This window comes from Cololabis saira, chromosome 7, assembly GCF_033807715.1.
Source record: "Cololabis saira isolate AMF1-May2022 chromosome 7, fColSai1.1, whole genome shotgun sequence".
Lineage (NCBI taxonomy): Eukaryota > Metazoa > Chordata > Actinopteri > Beloniformes > Belonidae > Cololabis > Cololabis saira.
This window is the reverse complement of record NC_084593.1, coordinates 42,485,317-42,506,491: the sequence shown is the minus strand read 5'-3', so window position 1 is coordinate 42,506,491 and position 21,175 is coordinate 42,485,317. Positions and strand designations below refer to the sequence as shown.

General features: G+C 49.8%; 14 non-coding genes across 14 annotated transcripts; all 14 read left to right on the top strand.

The window, feature by feature from the left end:
- Positions 1-1,444: 1,444 nt before the first annotated feature.
- Positions 1,445-1,517, top strand: trnav-cac (transfer RNA valine (anticodon CAC)). Its single transcript has one exon. It is a non-coding gene; the product is annotated as a tRNA-Val (tRNA).
- A 444-nt stretch (positions 1,518-1,961) lies between these two features.
- Positions 1,962-2,033, top strand: trnad-guc (transfer RNA aspartic acid (anticodon GUC)). Its single transcript has one exon. It is a non-coding gene; the product is annotated as a tRNA-Asp (tRNA).
- Positions 2,034-2,897: 864 nt separating this feature from the next.
- trnav-cac (transfer RNA valine (anticodon CAC)) lies at positions 2,898-2,970 on the top strand. Its single transcript has one exon. It is a non-coding gene; the product is annotated as a tRNA-Val (tRNA).
- A 444-nt stretch (positions 2,971-3,414) lies between these two features.
- trnad-guc (transfer RNA aspartic acid (anticodon GUC)) lies at positions 3,415-3,486 on the top strand. Its single transcript has one exon. It is a non-coding gene; the product is annotated as a tRNA-Asp (tRNA).
- A 1,255-nt stretch (positions 3,487-4,741) lies between these two features.
- Positions 4,742-4,813, top strand: trnad-guc (transfer RNA aspartic acid (anticodon GUC)). Its single transcript has one exon. It is a non-coding gene; the product is annotated as a tRNA-Asp (tRNA).
- An 863-nt stretch (positions 4,814-5,676) lies between these two features.
- On the top strand, positions 5,677-5,749 carry trnav-cac (transfer RNA valine (anticodon CAC)). Its single transcript has one exon. It is a non-coding gene; the product is annotated as a tRNA-Val (tRNA).
- A 444-nt stretch (positions 5,750-6,193) lies between these two features.
- On the top strand, positions 6,194-6,265 carry trnad-guc (transfer RNA aspartic acid (anticodon GUC)). The gene has a single exon. It is a non-coding gene; the product is annotated as a tRNA-Asp (tRNA).
- Positions 6,266-7,129: 864 nt separating this feature from the next.
- On the top strand, positions 7,130-7,202 carry trnav-cac (transfer RNA valine (anticodon CAC)). Its single transcript has one exon. It is a non-coding gene; the product is annotated as a tRNA-Val (tRNA).
- Positions 7,203-7,646: 444 nt separating this feature from the next.
- On the top strand, positions 7,647-7,718 carry trnad-guc (transfer RNA aspartic acid (anticodon GUC)). Its single transcript has one exon. It is a non-coding gene; the product is annotated as a tRNA-Asp (tRNA).
- Positions 7,719-9,908: 2,190 nt separating this feature from the next.
- Positions 9,909-9,981, top strand: trnav-cac (transfer RNA valine (anticodon CAC)). Its single transcript has one exon. It is a non-coding gene; the product is annotated as a tRNA-Val (tRNA).
- Positions 9,982-10,414: 433 nt separating this feature from the next.
- On the top strand, positions 10,415-10,486 carry trnad-guc (transfer RNA aspartic acid (anticodon GUC)). The gene has a single exon. It is a non-coding gene; the product is annotated as a tRNA-Asp (tRNA).
- Positions 10,487-11,547: 1,061 nt separating this feature from the next.
- trnav-cac (transfer RNA valine (anticodon CAC)) lies at positions 11,548-11,620 on the top strand. The gene has a single exon. It is a non-coding gene; the product is annotated as a tRNA-Val (tRNA).
- Positions 11,621-12,064: 444 nt separating this feature from the next.
- trnad-guc (transfer RNA aspartic acid (anticodon GUC)) lies at positions 12,065-12,136 on the top strand. Its single transcript has one exon. It is a non-coding gene; the product is annotated as a tRNA-Asp (tRNA).
- Positions 12,137-20,227: 8,091 nt separating this feature from the next.
- On the top strand, positions 20,228-20,299 carry trnad-guc (transfer RNA aspartic acid (anticodon GUC)). Its single transcript has one exon. It is a non-coding gene; the product is annotated as a tRNA-Asp (tRNA).
- The last annotated feature ends 876 nt before the right edge of the window (positions 20,300-21,175 follow it).

Sequence of the window (21,175 nt, the reverse complement as noted above, 5' to 3'; positions counted from 1 at the left end):
GAGTAGTGGTTATCACGTTCGCCTCACACGCGAAAGGTCCCCTGTTCGAAACTGGGCGGAAACATGTATGACTTTGCAATAACATTATTTGGACTTGGAAAACCACTCCAGTCCTCTTCTTGGTGCACAGGACAGGAAGGCCGACCATCTCTTTCTCGCATTGGGTCTCATGCAGAAATTAATTTTGTTGCAGTTCCACAACTGACCAAAAGCCAGTCATTCTCCATTAACGTACACTAGCTCCACCACCAGACCCCAGCAGCAGAGGTTCCGAGAGGGGGTCCCCGGAGGTGGGGGGAACCCCGGACCAGCTGGACCAGAGCCTCGCGGCAAACCGAGCCGAGACTCGCGGGGCTTCAACTGCATTCCCGTCGCGCTGAGACCGCGGAGAGCCGAGAATCGAGGACCGATATAAAAGATTAAAAAGAGATGGACACTGACTTTCCAATGACATTGGTACACAGTTATTAAGTTGCTGCAATCAGGAAGTTATTTTGGCACAAAGCTATTCTCGTTAGTATAGTGGACAGTATCTCTGCCTGTCACGCAGAAGACCGGGGTTCGATTCCCCGACGGGGAGACTTCTTGTTTCGTACGATGATACCTACATGATTGAGTCAAGTAAACAATGGTCATTAAGAAAATAGACTAGCAGTTGCTGTCTGCCTGCCAAAGAAGCTTCTAAATGCTGCAGCTTGATCAGAGGAAACTCTGATTGAGGGTGGATTTTATACACACAGAAAATGTCATTGAAGAAGTAAAAAGAGCAGTTATTTAGGACAGCATCTAGAGCATCTCTGGGAGAATCGCTTTTTATGCCCGCCGTCACCTCGTCCCAGACACAGACTGACAGCACGGCCCTGAAAGCCACTCACCAACCCGTCACCCCCCTTTGACTCACCCTCCAGACCCGGAGCCACCCAGAGACCCGGCTCACCGTGCGAACCCGGGGTCCCGCTGTTAAGCTCCCCCCGACCGGCCACCGGAGTGAAAGAGCCAGCCCGCAGAAAGCCACTCACCAACCCGTCTCACCGCCCCGCTGCTCAGCAACTCACCTTTGACTCACCATCAAGACCCGGAGCCACCCAAAGACCTGGCTCACCGTGCGAACCAGGGGACCCGCTATTAAGCCCCCCCCTCACCAGCCACCGGAGTGAAGGAGCCAGCCCGCGGAGCTGGAGGACCGGGGCCCTGGTACCCTAAACACCCAGACGCTCTCGGTACCATGGACAGCACTCATGGACAGCACTCTGTCAGGTGCCACCACCACAATGTCAGACCACAATAACAGCAGAAGTGGGTTCCATGGTTTAATGGTTAACATCAGCATGAGTCTTTGAGAGCAGCCAGGAGAAAACCTACAGTATCCATCTTACTGTCAAGAATTGTAGCAGAGTTTTTTACAGGATTTTATTTTTATGCCCGCCATTTTCAAAGCATGTCTGTTTCCGTAGTGTAGTGGTTATCACGTTCGCCTCACACGCGAAAGGTCCCCTGTTCGAAACTGGGCGGAAACATGTATGACTTTGCAATAACTTTATTTGGACTTGGAAAACCACTCCAGTCCTCTTCTTGGTGCACAGGACAGGAAGGCCGACCATCTCTTTCTCGCATTGGGTCTCATGCAGAAATTAATTTTGTTGCAGTTCCACAACTGACCAAAAGCCAGTCATTCTCCATTAACGTACACTAGCTCCACCACCAGACCCCAGCAGCAGAGGTTCCGAGAGGGGGTCCCCGGAGGTGGGGGGAACCCCGGACCAGCTGGACCAGAGCCTCGCGGCAAACCGAGCCGAGACTCGCGGGGCTTCAACTGCATTCCCGTCGCGCTGAGACCGCGGAGAGCCGAGAATCGAGGACCGATATAAAAGATTAAAAAGAGATGGACACTGACTTTCCAATGACATTGGTACACAGTTATTAAGTTGCTGCAATCAGGAAGTTGTTTTGGCATAAAGCTGTCCTCGTTAGTATAGTGGACAGTATCTCTGCCTGTCACGCAGAAGACCGGGGTTCGATTCCCCGACGGGGAGACTTCTTGTTTCGTACGATGATACCTACATGATTGAGTCAAGTAAACAATGGTCATTAAGAAAATAGACTAGCAGTTGCTGTCTGCCTGCCAAAGAAGCTTCTAAATGCTGCAGCTTGATCAGAGGAAACTCTGATTGAGGGTGGATTTTATACACACAGAAAATGTCATTGAAGAAGTAAAAAGAGCAGTTATTTAGGACAGCATCTAGAGCATCTCTGGGAGAATCGCTTTTTATGCCCGCCGTCGCCTCGTCCCAGACACAGACTGACAGCACGGCCCTGAAAGCCACTCACCAACCCGTCACCCCCCTTTGACTCACCCTCCAGACCCGGAGCCACCCAGAGACCCTGCTCACCGTGCGAACCCGGGGTCCCGCTGTTAAGCTCCCCCCGACCGGCCACCGGAGTGAAAGAGCCAGCCCGCAGAAAGCCACTCACCAACCCGTCTCACCGCCCCGCTGCTCAGCAACTCACCTTTGACTCACCATCCAGACCCGGAGTCACCCAAAGACCCGGCTCACCGTGCGAACCCGGGGACCCGCTGTTAAGCCCTCCCCTCACCAGCCACCGGAGTGAAAGAGCCAGCCCGCGGAGCTGGAGGACCGGGGCCCTGGTACCCTAAACATCCAGACGCTCTCGGTACCATGGACAGCACTCATGGACAGCACTCTGTCAGGTGCCACCACCACAATGTCAGACCACAATAACAGCAGAAGTGGGTTCCATGGTTTGATGGTTAACATCAGCATGAGTCTTTGAGAGCAGCCAGGAGAAAACCTGCAGTATCCATCTTACTGTCAAGAATTGTAGCAGAGTTTTTTACAGGATTTTATTTTTATGCCCGCCATTTTCAAAGCATGTCTGTTTCCGTAGTGTAGTGGTTATCACGTTCGCCTCACACGCGAAAGGTCCCCTGTTCGAAACTGGGCGGAAACATGTATGACTTTGCAATAACATTATTTGGACTTGGAAAACCACTCCAGTCCTCTTCTTGGTGCACAGGACAGGAAGGCCGACCATCTCTTTCTCGCATTGGGTCTCGTGCAGAAATTAATTTTGTTGCAGTTCCACAACTGACCAAAAGCCAGTCATTCTCCATTAACGTACACTAGCTCCACCACCAGACCCCAGCAGCAGAGGTTCCGAGAGGAGGTCCCCGGAGGTGCGGGGAACCCCGGACCAGCTGGACCAGAGCCTCGCGGCAAACCGAACCGAGGCTCGCGGGGCTTCACCTGCATTCCCGTCGCGCTGAGACCGCGGAGAGCCGAGAATCGAGGACCGATATAAAAGATTAAAAAGAGATGGACACTGACTTTCCAATGACATTGGTACACAGTTATTAAGTTCCTGCAATCAGGATGTTCTTTTGGCACAAAGCTGTCCTCGTTAGTATAGTGGACAGTATCTCTGCCTGTCACGCAGAAGACCGGGGTTCGATTCCCCGACGGGGAGACTTCTTGTTTCGTACGATGATACCTACATGATTGAGTCAAGTAAACAATGGTCATTAAGAAAATAGACTAGCAGTTGCTGTCTGCCTGCCAAAGAAGCTTCTAAATGCTGCAGCTTGATCAGAGGAAACTCTGATTTAGGGTGGATTTTATACACACAGAAAATGTCATTGAAGAAGTAAAAAGAGCAGTTATTTAGGACAGCATCTAGAGCATCTCTGGGAGAATCGCTTTTTATGCCCCCCGTCGCCTCGTCCCAGACACAGACTGACAGCACGGCCCTGAAAGCAACTCACCAACCCGTCTCACCGCCCCGCTGCTCAGAAACTCACCTTTGACTCACCGTCCAGACCCGGAGCCATCCAAAGACGCGGCTCACCGTGCGAACCCGGGGACCCGCTGTTAAGCTCCCCCCCGACCAGCCACCGGAGTGAAAGAGCCAGCCCGCAGAAAGCCACTCACCAACCCGGCTCACCGCCCCGCTGCTCAGCAACTCACCTTTGACTCACCCTCCAGACCCGGAGCCACCCAGAGACCCGGCTCACCGTGCAAACCCGGGGTCCCGCTGTTAAGCTCCCCCCGACCGGCCACCGGAGTGAAAGAGCCAGCCCGCAGAAAGCCACTCACCAACCCGTCTCACCGCCCCGCTGCTCAGCAACTCACCTTTGACTCACCATCCAGACCCGGAGCCACCCAAAGACCCGGCTCACCGTGCGAACCCGGGGACCCGCTGTTAAGCCCCCCCCCCACCAGCCACCGGAGTGAAAGAGCCAGCCCGCGAAAGGTCCCCTGTTCGAAACTGGGCGGAAACATGTATGACTTTGCAATAACATTATTTGGACTTGGAAAACCACTCCAGTCCTCTTCTTGGTGCACAGGACAGGAAGGCCGACCATCTCTTTCTCGCATTGGGTCTCATGCAGAAATTAATTTTGTTGCAGTTCCACAACTGACCAAAAGCCAGTCATTCTCCATTAACGTACACTAGCTCCACCACCAGACCCCAGCAGCAGAGGTTCCGAGAGGGAGTCCCCGGAGGTGGGGGGAACCCCGGACCAGCTGGACCAGAGCCTCGCGGCAAACCGAGCCGAGACTCGCGGGGCTTCACCTGCATTCCCGTCGCGCTGAGACCGCGGAGAGCCGAGAATCGAGGACCGATATAAAAGATTAAAAAGAGATGGACACTAAATTTCCAATGACATTGGTACACAGTTATTAAGTTGCTGCAATCAGGAAGTTATTTTGGCACAAAGCTGTCCTCGTTAGTATAGTGGACAGTATCTCTGCCTGTCACGCAGAAGACCGGGGTTCGATTCCCCGACGGGGAGACTTCTTGTTTCGTACGATGATACCTACATGATTGAGTCAAGTAAACAATGGTCATTAAGAAAATAGACTAGCAGTTACTGTCTGCCTGCCAAAGAAGCTTCTAAATGCTGCAGCTTGATCAGAGGAAACTCTGATTGAGGGTGGATTTAATACACGCAGAAAATGTCATTGAAGAAGTAAAAAGAGCAGTTATTTAGGACAGCATGTAGAGCATCTCTGGGAGAATCGCTTTTTATGCCCGCCGTCGCCTCGTCCCAGACACAGACTGACAGCACGGCCGTGAAAGCCACTCACCAACCCGTCACCCCCCTTTGACTCACCCTCCAGACCCGGAGCCACCCAGAGACCCGGCTCACCGTGCGAACCCGGGGTCCCGCTGTTAAGCTCCCCCCGACCGGCCACCGGAGTGAAAGAGCCAGCCCGCAGAAAGCCACTCACCAACCCGTCTCACCGCCCCGCTGCTCAGCAACTCACCTTTGACTCACCATCCAGACCCGGAGCCACCCAAAGACCCGGCTCACCGTGCGAACCCGGGGACCCGCTGTTAAGCCCCCCATCACCAGCCACCGGAGTGAAAGAGCCAGCCCGCGGAGCTGGAGGACCGGGGCCCTGGTACCCTAAACATCCAGACGCTCTCGGTACCATGGACAGCACTCATGGACAGCACTCTGTCAGGTGCCACCACCACAATGTCAGACCACAATAACAGCAGAAGTGGGTTCCATGGTTTAATGGTTAACATCAGCATGAGTCTTTGAGAGCAGCCAGGAGAAAACCTACAGTATCCATCTTACTGTCAAGAATTGTAGCAGAGTTTTTTACAGGATTTTATTTTTATGCCCGCCATTTTCAAAGCATGTCTGTTTCCGTAGTGTAGTGGTTATCACGTTCGCCTCACACGCGAAAGGTCCCCTGTTCGAAACTGGGCGGAAACATGTATGACTTTGCAATAACTTTATTTGGACTTGGAAAACCACTCCAGTCCTCTTCTTGGTGCACAGGACAGGAAGGCCGACCATCTCTTTCTCGCATTGGGTCTCATGCAGAAATTAATTTTGTTGCAGTTCCACAACTGACCAAAAGCCAGTCATTCTCCATTAACGTACACTAGCTCCACCACCAGACCCCAGCAGCAGAGGTTCCGAGAGGGGGTCCCCGGAGGTGGGGGGAACCCCGGACCAGCTGGACCAGTGCCTCGCGGCAAACCGAGCCGAGACTCGCGGGGCTTCAACTGCATTCCCGTCGCGCTGAGACCGCGGAGAGCCGAGAATCGAGGACCGATATAAAAGATTAAAAAGAGATGGACACTGACTTTCCAATGACATTGGTACACAGTTATTAAGTTGCTGCAATCAGGAAGTTGTTTTGGCATAAAGCTGTCCTCGTTAGTATAGTGGACAGTATCTCTGCCTGTCACGCAGAAGACCGGGGTTCGATTCCCCGACGGGGAGACTTCTTGTTTCGTACGATGATACCTACATGATTGAGTCAAGTAAACAATGGTCATTAAGAAAATAGACTAGCAGTTGCTGTCTGCCTGCCAAAGAAGCTTCTAAATGCTGCAGCTTGATCAGAGGAAACTCTGATTGAGGGTGGATTTTATACACACAGAAAATGTCATTGAAGAAGTAAAAAGAGCAGTTATTTAGGACAGCATCTAGAGCATCTCTGGGAGAATCGCTTTTTATGCCCGCCGTCGCCTCGTCCCAGACACAGACTGACAGCACGGCCCTGAAAGCCACTCACCAACCCGTCACCCCCCTTTGACTCACCCTCCAGACCCGGAGCCACCCAGAGACCCTGCTCACCGTGCGAACCCGGGGTCCCGCTGTTAAGCTCCCCCCGACCGGCCACCGGAGTGAAAGAGCCAGCCCGCAGAAAGCCACTCACCAACCCGTCTCACCGCCCCGCTGCTCAGCAACTCACCTTTGACTCACCATCCAGACCCGGAGTCACCCAAAGACCCGGCTCACCGTGCGAACCCGGGGACCCGCTGTTAAGCCCTCCCCTCACCAGCCACCGGAGTGAAAGAGCCAGCCCGCGGAGCTGGAGGACCGGGGCCCTGGTACCCTAAACATCCAGACGCTCTCGGTACCATGGACAGCACTCATGGACAGCACTCTGTCAGGTGCCACCACCACAATGTCAGACCACAATAACAGCAGAAGTGGGTTCCATGGTTTGATGGTTAACATCAGCATGAGTCTTTGAGAGCAGCCAGGAGAAAACCTGCAGTATCCATCTTACTGTCAAGAATTGTAGCAGAGTTTTTTACAGGATTTTATTTTTATGCCCGCCATTTTCAAAGCATGTCTGTTTCCGTAGTGTAGTGGTTATCACGTTCGCCTCACACGCGAAAGGTCCCCTGTTCGAAACTGGGCGGAAACATGTATGACTTTGCAATAACATTATTTGGACTTGGAAAACCACTCCAGTCCTCTTCTTGGTGCACAGGACAGGAAGGCCGACCATCTCTTTCTCGCATTGGGTCTCGTGCAGAAATTAATTTTGTTGCAGTTCCACAACTGACCAAAAGCCAGTCATTCTCCATTAACGTACACTAGCTCCACCACCAGACCCCAGCAGCAGAGGTTCCGAGAGGAGGTCCCCGGAGGTGCGGGGAACCCCGGACCAGCTGGACCAGAGCCTCGCGGCAAACCGAACCGAGGCTCGCGGGGCTTCACCTGCATTCCCGTCGCGCTGAGACCGCGGAGAGCCGAGAATCGAGGACCGATATAAAAGATTAAAAAGAGATGGACACTGACTTTCCAATGACATTGGTACACAGTTATTAAGTTCCTGCAATCAGGATGTTCTTTTGGCACAAAGCTGTCCTCGTTAGTATAGTGGACAGTATCTCTGCCTGTCACGCAGAAGACCGGGGTTCGATTCCCCGACGGGGAGACTTCTTGTTTCGTACGATGATACCTACATGATTGAGTCAAGTAAACAATGGTCATTAAGAAAATAGACTAGCAGTTGCTGTCTGCCTGCCAAAGAAGCTTCTAAATGCTGCAGCTTGATCAGAGGAAACTCTGATTTAGGGTGGATTTTATACACACAGAAAATGTCATTGAAGAAGTAAAAAGAGCAGTTATTTAGGACAGCATCTAGAGCATCTCTGGGAGAATCGCTTTTTATGCCCCCCGTCGCCTCGTCCCAGACACAGACTGACAGCACGGCCCTGAAAGCAACTCACCAACCCGTCTCACCGCCCCGCTGCTCAGAAACTCACCTTTGACTCACCGTCCAGACCCGGAGCCATCCAAAGACGCGGCTCACCGTGCGAACCCGGGGACCCGCTGTTAAGCTCCCCCCCGACCAGCCACCGGAGTGAAAGAGCCAGCCCGCAGAAAGCCACTCACCAACCCGGCTCACCGCCCCGCTGCTCAGCAACTCACCTTTGACTCACCCTCCAGACCCGGAGCCACCCAGAGACCCGGCTCACCGTGCAAACCCGGGGTCCCGCTGTTAAGCTCCCCCCGACCGGCCACCGGAGTGAAAGAGCCAGCCCGCAGAAAGCCACTCACCAACCCGTCTCACCGCCCCGCTGCTCAGCAACTCACCTTTGACTCACCATCCAGACCCGGAGCCACCCAAAGACCCGGCTCACCGTGCGAACCCGGGGACCCGCTGTTAAGCCCCCCCCCCACCAGCCACCGGAGTGAAAGAGCCAGCCCGCGAAAGGTCCCCTGTTCGAAACTGGGCGGAAACATGTATGACTTTGCAATAACATTATTTGGACTTGGAAAACCACTCCAGTCCTCTTCTTGGTGCACAGGACAGGAAGGCCGACCATCTCTTTCTCGCATTGGGTCTCATGCAGAAATTAATTTTGTTGCAGTTCCACAACTGACCAAAAGCCAGTCATTCTCCATTAACGTACACTAGCTCCACCACCAGACCCCAGCAGCAGAGGTTCCGAGAGGGGGTCCCCGGAGGTGCGGGGAACCCCGGACCAGCTGGACCAGAGCCTCGCGGCAAACCGAGCAGAGACTCGCGGGGCTTCACCTGCATTCCCGTCGCGCTGAGACCGCGGAGAGCCGAGAATCGAGGACCGATATAAAAGATTAAAAAGAGATGGACACTGACTTTCCAATGACATTGGTACACAGTTATTAAGTTGCTGCAATCAGGAAGATATTTTGGCACAAAGCTGTCCTTGTTAGTATAGTGGACAGTATCTCTGCCTGTCACGCAGAAGACCGGGGTTCGATTCCCCGACGGGGAGACTTCTTGTTTCGTACGATGATACCTACATGATTGAGTCAAGTAAACAATGGTCATTAAGAAAATAGACTGGCAGTTGCTGTCTGCCTGCCAAAGAAGCTTCTAAATGCTGCAGCTTGATCAGAGGAAACTCTGATTGAGGGTGGATTTTATACACACAGAAAATGTCATTGAAGAAGTAAAAAGAGCAGTTTTTTAGGACAGCATCTAGAGCATCTCTGGGAGAATCGCTTTTTATGCCCGTCGTCGCCTCGTCCCAGACACAGACTGACAGCACGGCCCTGAAAGCCACTCACCAACCCGTCACCCCCCTTTGACTCACGCTCCAGACCCGGAGCCACCCAGAGACCCGGCTCACCGTGCGAACCCGGGGTCCCGCTGTTAAGCTCCCCCCGACCGGCCACCGGAGTGAAAGAGCCAGCCCGCAGAAAGCCACTCACCAACCCGTCTCACCGCCCCGCTGCTCAGCAACTCACCTTTGACTCACCATCCAGACCCGGAGTCACCCAAAGACCCGGCTCACCGTGCGAACCCGGGGACCCGCTGTTAAGCCCCCCCTCACCAGCCACCGGAGTGAAAGAGCCAGCCCGCGGAGCTGGAGGACCGGGGCCCTGGTACCCTAAACACCCAGACGCTCTCGGTACCTTGGACAGCACTCATGGACAGCACTCTGTCAGGTGCCACCATCACAATGTCAGACCACAATAACAGCAGAAGTGGGTTCCATGGTGTAATGGTAAACATCAGCATGAGTCTTTGAGAGCAGCCAGGAGAAAACCTGCAGTATCCATCTTACTGTCAAGAATTGTAGCAGAGTTTTTCACAGGATTTTATTTTTATGCCCGCCATTTTCAAAGCATGTCTGTTTCCGTAGTGTAGTGGTTATCACGTTCGCCTCACACGCGAAAGGTCCCCTGTTCGAAACTGGGTGGAAACATGTATGACTTTGCAATAACATTATTTGGACTTGGAAAACCACTCCAGTCCTCTTCTTGGTGCACAGGACAGGAAGGCCGACCATCTCTTTCTCGCATTGGGTCTCATGCAGAAATTAATTTTGTTGCAGTTCCACAACTGACCAAAAGCCAGTCATTCTCCATTAACGTACACTAGCTCCACCACCAGACCCCAGCAGCAGAGGTTCCGAGAGGGAGTCCCCGGAGGTGCGGGGAACCCCGGACCAGCTGGACCAGAGCCTCGCGGCAAACCGAGCCGAGACTCGCGGGGCTTCACCTGCATTCCCGTCGCGAAGAGCCGAGAATCGAGGACCGATATAAAAGATTAAAAAGAGATGGACACTGACTTTCCAATGACATTGTTACACAGTTATTAAGTTCCTGCAATCAGGAAGTTCTTTTGGCACAAAGCTGTCCTCGTTAGTATAGTGGACAGTATCTCTGCCTGTCACGCAGAAGACCGGGGTTCGATTCCCCGACGGGGAGACTTCTTGTTTCGTACGATGATACCTACATGATTGAGTCAAGTAAACAATGGTCATTAAGAAAATAGACTAGCAGTTGCTGTCTGCCTGCCAAAGAAGTTTCTAAATGCTGCAGCTTGATCAGAGGAAACTCTGATTGAGGGTGGATTTTATACACACAGAAAATGTCATTGAAGAAGTAAAAAGAGCAGTTATTTAGGACAGCATCTAGAGCATCTAGAGCATCTCTGGGAGAATCGCTTTTTATGCCCGCCGTCGCCTCGTCCCAGACACAGACTGACAGCACGGCCCTGAAAGCCACTCACCAACCCGTCTCACCGCCCCGCTGCTCAGAAACTCACCTTTGACTCACCGTTCAGACCCGGAGCCATCCAAAGACCCGGCTCACCGTGCGAACCCGGGGACCCGCTGTTAAGCTCCCCCCCGACCAGCCACCGGAGTGAAAGAGCCAGCCCGCAGAAAGCCACTCACCAACCCGGCTCACCGCCCCGCTGCTCAGCAACTCACCTTTGACTCACCCTCCAGACCCGGAGCCACCCAGAGACCCGGCTCAGCGTGTGAACCCGGGGTCCCGCTGTTAAGCTCCCCCCGACCGGCCACCGGAGTGAAAGAGCCAGCCCGCAGAAAGCCACTCACCAACCCGTCTCACCGCCCCGCTGCTCAGCAACTCACCTTTGACTCACCATCCAGACCCGGAGCCACCCAGAGACCCGGCTCACCGTGCGAACCCGGGGACCCGCTGTTAAGCCCCCCCCCCCACCAGCCACCGGAGTGAAAGAGCCAGCCCGCGGAGCTGGAGGACCAGGGCCCTGGTACCCTAAACACCCAGACGCTCTCGGTACCATGGACAGCACTCATGGACAGCACTCTGTCAGGTGCCACCACCACAATGTCAGACCACAATAACAGCAGAAGTGGGTTCCATGGTGTAATGGTTAACATCAGCATGAGTCTTTGAGAGCAGCCAGGAGAAAACCTGCAGTATCCATCTTACTGTCAAGAATTGTAGCAGAGTTTTTTACAGGATTTTATTTTTATGCCCGCCATTTTCAAAGCATGTCTGTTTCCGTAGTGTAGTGGTTATCACGTTCGCCTCACACGCGAAAGGTCCCCTGTTCGAAACTGGGCGGAAACATGTGTGACTTTGCAATAACATTATTTGGACTTGGAAAACCACTCCAGTCCTCTTCTTGGTGCACAGCACAGGAAGGCCGACCATCTCTTTCTCGCATTGGGTCTCATGCAGAAATTAATTTTGTTGCAGTTCCACAACTGACCAAAAGCCAGTCATTCTCCATTAACGTACACTATCTCCACCACCAGACCCCAGCAGCAGAGGTTCCGAGAGGGGGTCCCCGGAGGTGGGGGGAACCCCGGACCAGCTGGACCAGAGCCTCGCGGCAAACCGAGCCGAGACTCTCGGGGCTTCACCTGCATTCCCGTCGCGCTGAGACCGCGGAGAGCCGAGAATCGAGGACCGATATAAAAGATTAAAAAGAGATGGACACTGACTTTCCAATGACATTGGTACACAGTTATTAAGTTGCTGCAATCAGGAAGTTATTTTGGCACAAAGCTGTCCTCGTTAGTATAGTGGACAGTATCTCTGCCTGTCACGCAGAAGACCGGGGTTCGATTCCCCGACGGGGAGACTTCTTGTTTCGTACGATGATACCTACATGATTGAGTCAAGTAAACAATGGTCATTAGAAAATAGACTAGCAGTTGCTGTCTGCCTGCCAAAGAAGCTTCTAAATGCTGCAGCTTGATCAGAGGAAACTCTGATTGAGGGTGGATTTTATACACACAGAAAATGTCATTGAAGAAGTAAAAAGAGCAGTTATTTAGGACAGCATCTAGAGCATCTCTGGGAGAATCGCTTTTTATGCCCGCCGTCGCCTCGTCCCAGACACAGACTGACAGCACGGCCCTGAAAGCCACTCACCAACCCGTCTCACCGCCCCGCTGCTCAGAAACTCACCTTTGACTCACCGTCCAGACCCGGAGCCATCCAAAGACCCGGCTCACCGTGCGAACCCGGGGACCCGCTGTTAAGCTCCCCCCCGACCAGCCACCGGAGTGAAAGAGCCAGCCCGCAGAAAGCCACTCACCAACCCGGCTCACCGCCCCGCTGCTCAGCAACTCACCTTTTCTCACAAGTCTTTTTATTGATCATTTAGACATATATTTGTTCATACATTCCAGGCTTTTTTTTCTACATACAAAAGTAACGTTTTACAAAATGGCTATAAAAGGATATTATACAAGAATAAAATAAAAACATATCAGATGCAATGAATTATATTATTATCGTAAAACTTAAAATAAAATAAAACGACTGAAAGAAAGGAAAAAAACAAAAAACAAAAACAAAACAAACAAAAGGTTGACTGGGAAACCCATCCCTGGTAAGCTACCCTCCCCTCACCTGTCGTGCCTCCCCTCCCTCCCCCCACGAAGACCCTACCTACTACTGTATGTCAGGAGCTGTAATGTGTTTGCTGAGAGACGTGCTGCTGTGTTGGGTTTACATATTTGCAAGGTATGATATAAGAGGTTGCCAGGTTTTATTGAAGTGTTGAACACTGTCTTTCAGAATGTGTCTAATCCTTTCCAGATGGAGAGTGTTAGTTATGGCCTCTACCCACATCTTAGATGTTGGCGCATTTACATTTTTCCATAGTGTGAGAACTATTTTCTTTGCAATTATAAGGCTGTATGAGACAAAGCATTGTTGTGCTTTGTTTAGTTTGTTGAGAGTGTCAGATACCCCAAGAATGATGAGTAGAGGTTCTGGTTTGATCGCAATCCTCATGACCTCAGACATTATATTAAAAACATCAATCCAAAATGAATTAATCTTGGGGCATGTTACATAACTATGAATATGCGTTGCGACAGAGGATTTACATTTATCACATATGGGTGAGACCTCTGGATATATATTATGTAATTTTTCTTTTGAGTAGTGAAGCATATGTATTATTTTGAATTGAATAAGGCAATGTCTTGCACTGTGTGAACAGGTATTGATCTTCTCAAGGGCCCTGTCCCATAAATCCCCTGGGATCTGTTCACCAAGTTCTTTCTCCCATTTATTTCTATGTAAATGGTCAGGGGGTGGCTTAGTGATAAGAGGGTGTTATAAATACGGGTTATCAGTTTTGCTTCAGTTGGCTGCAGTTTCAAACAGTCATCTAATGATGATTTTGATTCCGTCTCAAAATCTTTCAAATGTTTCCGTATGTAGTCCCTGATTTGCAAGTAGTGAAAAAAATGCTTATTCCCCAATCCAAATTTCTGCTGCAGTTGTAAAAATGAAGCAAATACTCCTCCTATATATAAATCTCCAACGCATCTAATACCCTTCTCACTCCACACAGAGAATGCTCTGCTTAAACCAGAGGGGGCAAAGGTGGGGTTTCTATCTATCGATAATGCATGGGACACAGATTTAAGATTGAAATTGGATTTGATTTGTTTCCAGATACAGATCATGTTGTGAATAATAGGATTATTGTTATATAATAACCTACTGATCTTAGTTGGAGCCAGTAGTGTCGCAGCCAGTGACCATGGATGACAGTCCTCCCGCTCCATCAGCAGCCATTTAGGTGGAGGTGTTGTAGTATTTAGCCAGAATGTCACAGTCTTAATCGCTGATGCCCAGTAATAGAGCAAAAAATTTGGGAGTGACAATCCTCCCGCCGATTTTGGCCTGCAAAGATATTTCTTGCTTATTCTAGGGGGTTTGTGACTCCACAAAAAGGGAGTAATTAGAGAGTCTAATTGTTTAAAAAATGTTTTCTTAAGGAAGACTGGGATGTTTTGAAACAGATATAATATTTGCGGGAGAAAGACCATTTTCACCGCATTTATTCTTCCAATTAACGAAATCGGGAGTGAGTCCCAAAATAACAACCTAGCACGTAATCTTTCTATAAGGGGAGGGAAGTTTTCTTGTAAAAGAGAGGTATGATGTCTTGTCACTTCTATCCCCAAGTAGGTGAATTTTTCTGAGGAGATTCTAAATGGAAACTTGATCAGGGGTGACACGTCCTCCATGTGGACCGGCATCAGAACACTTTTTGTCCAGTTAATTCGGTAACCTGAGAAGGTTCCAAACAGATCAATTTTATCTAAAAGCGCTGGAATAGTAACATGTGGACGTGTTAAATGGAGAAGGATGTCATCCGCGTACAGGGATATTTTACTACTTGTTCCTTTAGTGGTGTAACCATGTATCTGAGGGTCCAGCCTTATACTTTGAGCCAAAGGCTCAATGGCAAGAGCGAAGATTAAAGGGGAGAGGGGGCATCCCTGCCTCGTTCCTCTGCACAACTTAAATGAGGAGGATAATGTTCTATTGGTTAGAATTTGCGCCGTAGGATTATTATAGATGAGTTTGATTAACGACAGAAATCTAGCGCCGAGATTGAATCTGCTAAGGACTTCAAATAAGTAATTCCATTCAATCTGGTCAAAAGCCTTCTGAGCGTCAAGCGAGAGTATGACGAGATCGCTGGATGGTCCTCTCTTTGTGTACATGATATTAAAGAGACGTCTAAGATTGGAGGTGGAGTTCCTATTCGGTACAAAACCCGTCTGATCTGGGTGAATAAGTTTCTCTAGCAAGGAATTTAATCTGCTGGCCAGTATTTTGGAGAACAATTTCCCATCAACATTCAGGAGCGAGATAGGACGATATGCATCTACTTGCTGCGGGTCTTTCCCTTTTTTATGAATCACTATGATCACAGCTTCAGTCAAAGTCGGCGGCAAAACACCATTTGTCTGGGCATGTTCAAATACTCTTAATAAATAAGGGGATAATTTTTCACTATATGTTTTATATAGTTCTCCAGGAAGACCATCGGGACCTGGTGTTTTATTATTTTTCAATGAGGCAGTAGCCCTCTGTACCTCTGCAACTGTAAGCCCAGCGTTCAGTGATTCACAATCTTCCACACCCAATTTGGGAAGGTCGCATTTATCTAGAAATCCATTCACAATTTCAGAATTCGGGGTAGATTTAGAAGTATACAATTCAGTAAAAAATTCAAGAAACCTACTATTTATATCTTTAGGTTTTGTGAGGATCTTGTTGTCGCGGGCCTTTATCATATGTATTGTCCTATCGTTCTCCATTTTCCGAAGTTGCCGGGCTAATAATTTATGTGGTTTATCACCGAATTCAAAGAACCTCTGCCTGGTATAAAGGAATGCTTTACTTATTTTCCCAGACATAATTTCATTGTATTCGTACTTCAGTGTTGCTATTTTCCCATGCAGATCTTTAGATGGGGACTGAGCATTTTCTCTGTCAAGTAACTTGATCCGTTTTTCTAAATCCTTTAACTTGGTCATATTTTCTTTTTTCTTTGATGCTTCAAATGAGATTATGCTACCTCTAATATAGGCTTTGAACGCTTCCCAAAGGGTGGAAGGTGAAATCTCAGGAGTGTCATTCTTCTCAAAGTACAGGGAAATTTGATCATTCAGATATTCCCGGAATTTCTTATCAGTGAGAAGTTGTGGATTTAGTCTCCAAGATGTATGGGGTTTATCCATATGGTCTAAGCGTACCGAAAAGGAAAGGGGGCTGTGATCTGAAATTACAATGCTGTGATACCGCACATCTAATACAAAAGGTGCAAGTCTGGCATCGACTAGGAAGTAGTCTATCCTACTATAGGAATTATGCACAGGTGAATAAAATGAATAGTCTCTACCTGAGGGGTTCATTATCCGCCATATGTCTAGGATGTTTGTATTACTTATGTATGTATTCAGATATTCACTTGAAGTTTTACTTGAGAGGTTTGTTGTGGAGGATCTATCAAGATAAGTATCCAAAACGGTATTAAAATCCCCTCCAATTATCAAATTAGTTTGTGAGATATCCGGTATCAATGCGAAGACTTTTTGAAAAAATACAGGGTTGTCTGTATTGGGGGCGTAAATATTCACTAGAGTAAGGGAGATATTGTGTATTTCTCCAATGACTATAATATAGCGACCCTCTTTATCAGTAAACATTTTTTTCTGCACAAAAGGAACACCTTTTCTAAATAAAATTGCTGCACCCCTTGCTTTGGATGAGAAAGTGGAGTGATAAATTTCACCTATCCACCTTGTCCTAAGCCTGCCATGTGAGTTATTATTCAGATGCGTCTCCTGTAAGAACATAATGTCTGAGGCCAGTGTTTTAAGATGGGACAAAACCTTCCCTCTTTTGACAGGATTATTTACTCCTCGTACATTCCAACTGGAAAATGTGAGATTTCTTATCCCTGCGTTATTGACATTCGTAGTCATCAGCAGTTATGGAACAGTATTGTACAATCAGTGTCTCAGCTGACATGCAAAACCTTTTCGTAGGGTCTTCGTATCCCTCCCACCCCGCCACTGTACGCCCATCTACTAGTCCCTTCCCCCACCCAAATTTCCCTCCCCAGGTCAACCACAACCACAAAATAACAAGAACAAACAAAACTACTCTAGCCAGTTCAAAATGAATGGCGCGAGCCTTCTTAGGGAAGCTAAATAAAATAACTAATGTTACTACCCTACATTTGTTGATGGCCTGCTGCTAACTTCTAAATTGGTCCACCAACTCTGACATTCAGTAACAAGATATTTAAATGGAAGGGGAACGAACGATCAAGTAGTAACACGCACTTATTCAAACTTGAAATCCACAGTAGCTTGCAGCAAAAAATACAAACCTTATACATGGATAAACATAAGAAAAAACAAAAAAGTTATGGCTTTCGCCTCAGGAAAAACCTAACCGCAATCTTAAGATTTTCTATGAACTAGGAGCAAAACACTTGAAGGAACTTTAAAGTAAGCACAGTACCAGAATCAGATATTAATAAGAGACACATAATTAACACAGTGTGGTATTTAAAATGTATCTGCAACCTGAGCCTGAGAACAAATAAAAGCACTGAGAGACCGACAGGGAGAAAGACGTGTTAAAGTCTTCCTCTCTGAGGCTCTGTACCAATATAACCCTTTAAATTATTTCAAAAACAGAAAATAGAATAAACAAAAATTCAGCTTCTCAAATATTGAACCTGGCAGCATCTTCAACCTCTGTAATATGGTTTGTTACTCAGACACAACCAGGTACTTGAAGGCATCATAACCATCTTACACTAGCACTCCAGGGACAAAAAAAATAAATAAGTAAATAAATAAATAATGAAAACCAATCCAGGTTGTGGCGCTAGTGAACTGGGCTTTAGGATGTTAACTAAAAAGAGCTGGGATTCACCTTTTATCATATTGCAAACAAATAAAAATAAACACTCACATTGCTATACTCAGCATTCTTAACCTTAATTACTGTAGTGAGACAGAAGGAGTAGGAATAGGCATACCTCAAACGAAATCTAATCATAAATCTAGGGTCCCACAAATGACATCCCGCAAGTTTCACATTCTTACCGCCATGAGGCGCAGGTTGCATACGCGCGTCTTGACTGTGACAGTGACTGCTGTGGCGGCGGCAGCCGCCGGGCGGCTATGCAGACTGAGAACCATGATTTAAAAGTTCAAACGTTCCCCGATGTTGACGGCCCCGGAGCGGAGATTTGCTCGGCGTATTCCTCGGCCTTTTTAGGGTCTGTGAAGGAAGTCTGTGTGCCGTTGTGGGTAATCAGGAGTCTTGCGGGATAAAGTAATCCATACCTGACGTCGGGCTTGTCACGCAGCAGCTCTCTGGCGCGGCTGAATAATGCCCTTCGCTTAGCCACGGCAGGAGGGTAATCCGGGAAAACTTGAACCCTTTTACCGTTGTGGTAGAGTTGTTTCGCCGCCCTGGCTTTCCGTAAAATTTCCTCCAACACATGATAATAGTGGAGCCTCAGGATGAAGGGTCTAGGAGGCTCGGCAGGGTCGGGTCTCCTCCGGAGGGTCCGGTGCGCTCGGTCAATCAGCGGCTTCTCATCCAGGGACAGCACGTCTTGTAGCAGCCCGGCAATATAGTCGCGCGGCTTGGATCCTTCTACTCCCTCCGGGATTCCGGTGATTCTAATGTTGTGTCTCCTTGATCGGCCCTCCAAGTCCTCACATTTTGAAGTTAATTTCTCCACTTCAGAGTTTAGTCTCGCAACTTGGTGCTGGAGAGCAGTAACATCGTCGGAGTGGAGTGAGGCTGACTTCTCCAGGTCTTTAATAGTTTTCTCGTGCGTTGCTTGGGTCCCCTCAAGTGCTGAAATGGATGATTGAATTTCCTTTTTAGTTGTGGCTAATTCGTCCCTCCACTCGGTGCATACAATTTGTATGCGTGCATCAATGGAAGCACAGATATCGTCTTTAATCTGCGTGATTTCGTTTCGCAGGGCAGAAATAGCGGTCAATAATGCACGGTTTGGCGGGTCGCCCTGCTCACACACATCATCAGGTGCAGCCCCATAACTGGAGTCCGAGGGCTGGTCGGGGCCCGTTTCTTGTTGGTCGGTTTTTCGAGATTTTACCTTTTTCGACATCGTCTTCTTATGTCAATCTTAGTGCTGCGCTTGTGCGTGTCTTCTTGCGTCGTTCCGAAGATCTTTAGAGCGGATTTATTAAAGTTTTGTGTTTTAATAAAGATAAGGTTGTCAGAGCTATCGCAAACACGTCTTACTCCTCCATCACGCAACAGCGCCCCAGCAACTCACCTTTGACTCACCCTCCAGACCCGGAGCCACCCAGAGACCCGGCTCACCGTGCGAACCCGGGGTCCCGCTGTTAAGCTCCCCCCGACCGGCCACCGGAGTGAAAGAGCCAGCCCGCAGAAAGCCACTCACCAACCCGTCTCACCGCCCCGCTGCTCAGCAACTCACCTTTGACTCACCATCCAGATCCGGAGCCACCCAGAGACCCGGCTCACCGTGCGAACCCGGGGACCCGCTGTTAAGCCCCCCCCCCCCACCAGCCACCGGAGTGAAAGAGCCAGCCCGCGGAGCTGGAGGACCAGGGCCCTGGTACCCTAAACACCCAGACGCTCTCGGTACCATGGACAGCACTCATGGACAGCACTCTGTCAGGTGCCACCACCACAATGTCAGACCACAATAACAGCAGAAGTGGGTTCCATGGTGTAATGGTTAACATCAGCATGAGTCTTTGAGAGCAGCCAGGAGAAAACCTGCAGTATCCATCTTACTGTCAAGAATTGTAGCAGAGTTTTTTACAGGATTTTATTTTTATGCCCGCCATTTTTAAAGCATATCTGTTTCCGTAGTGTAGTGGTTATCACGTTCGCCTCACACGCGATAGGTCCCCTGTTCGAAATTGGGCGGAAACATGTATGACTTTGCAATAACATTAATTGGACTTGGAAAACCACTCCAGTCCTCTTCTTGGTGCACAGGACAGGAAGGCCGACCATCTCTTTCTCGCATTGGGTCTCATGCAGAAATTAATTTTGTTGCAGTTCCACAACTGACCAAAAGCCAGTCATTCTCCATTAACGTACACTAGCTCCACCACCAGACCCCAGCAGCAGAGGTTCCGAGAGGGGGTCCCCGGAGGTGGGGGGAACCCCGGACCAGCTGGACCAGAGCCTCGCGGCAAACCGAGCCGAGACTCTCGGGGCTTCACCTGCATTCCCGTCGCGCTGAGACCGCGGAGAGCCGAGAATCGAGGACCGATATAAAAGATTAAAAAGAGATGGACACTGACTTTCCAATGACATTGGTACACAGTTATTAAGTTGCTGCAATCAGGAAGTTATTTTGGCACAAAGCTGTCCTCGTTAGTATAGTGGACAGTATCTCTGCCTGTCACGCAGAAGACCGGGGTTCGATTCCCCGACGGGGAGACTTCTTGTTTCGTACGATGATACCTACATGATTGAGTCAAGTAAACAATGGTCATTAAGAAAATAGACTAGCAGTTGCTGTCTGCCTGCCAAAGAAGCTTCTAAATGCTGCAGCTTGATCAGAGGAAACTCTGATTGAGGGTGGATTTTATACACACAGAAAATGTCATTGAAGAAGTAAAAAGAGCAGTTATTAAGGACAGCATCTAGAGCATCTCTGGGAGAATCGCTTTTTATGCCCGCCGTCGCCTCGTCCCAGACACAGACTGACAGCACGGCCCTGAAAGCCACTCACCAACCCGTCTCACCGCCCCGCTGCTCAGAAACTCACCTTTGACTCACCGTCCAGACCCGGAGCCATCCAAAGACCCGGCTCACCGTGCGAACCCGGGGACCCGCTGTTAAGCTCCCCCCCGACCATCCACCGGAGTGAAAGAGCCAGCCCGCAGAAAGCCACTCACCAACCCGGCTCACCGCCCCGCTGCTCAGCAACTCACCTTTGACTCACCCTCCAGACCCGGAGCCACCCAGAGACCCGGCTCACCGTGCGAACCCGGGGTCCCGCTGTTAAGCTCCCCCCGACCGGCCACCGGAGTGAAAGAGCCAGCCCGCAGAAAGCCACTCACCAACCCGTCTCACCGCCCCGCTGCTCAGCAACTCACCTTTGACTCACCATCCAGACCCGGAGCCACCCAAAGACCCGGCTCACCGTGCGAACCCGGGGACCCGCTGTTAAGCCCCCCCCTCACCAGCCACCGGAGTGAAAGAGCCAGCCCGCGGAGCTGGAGGACCGGGGCCCTGGTACCCTAAACACCCAGACGCTCTCGGTACCATGGACAGCACTCATGGACAGCACTCTGTCAGGTACCACCACCA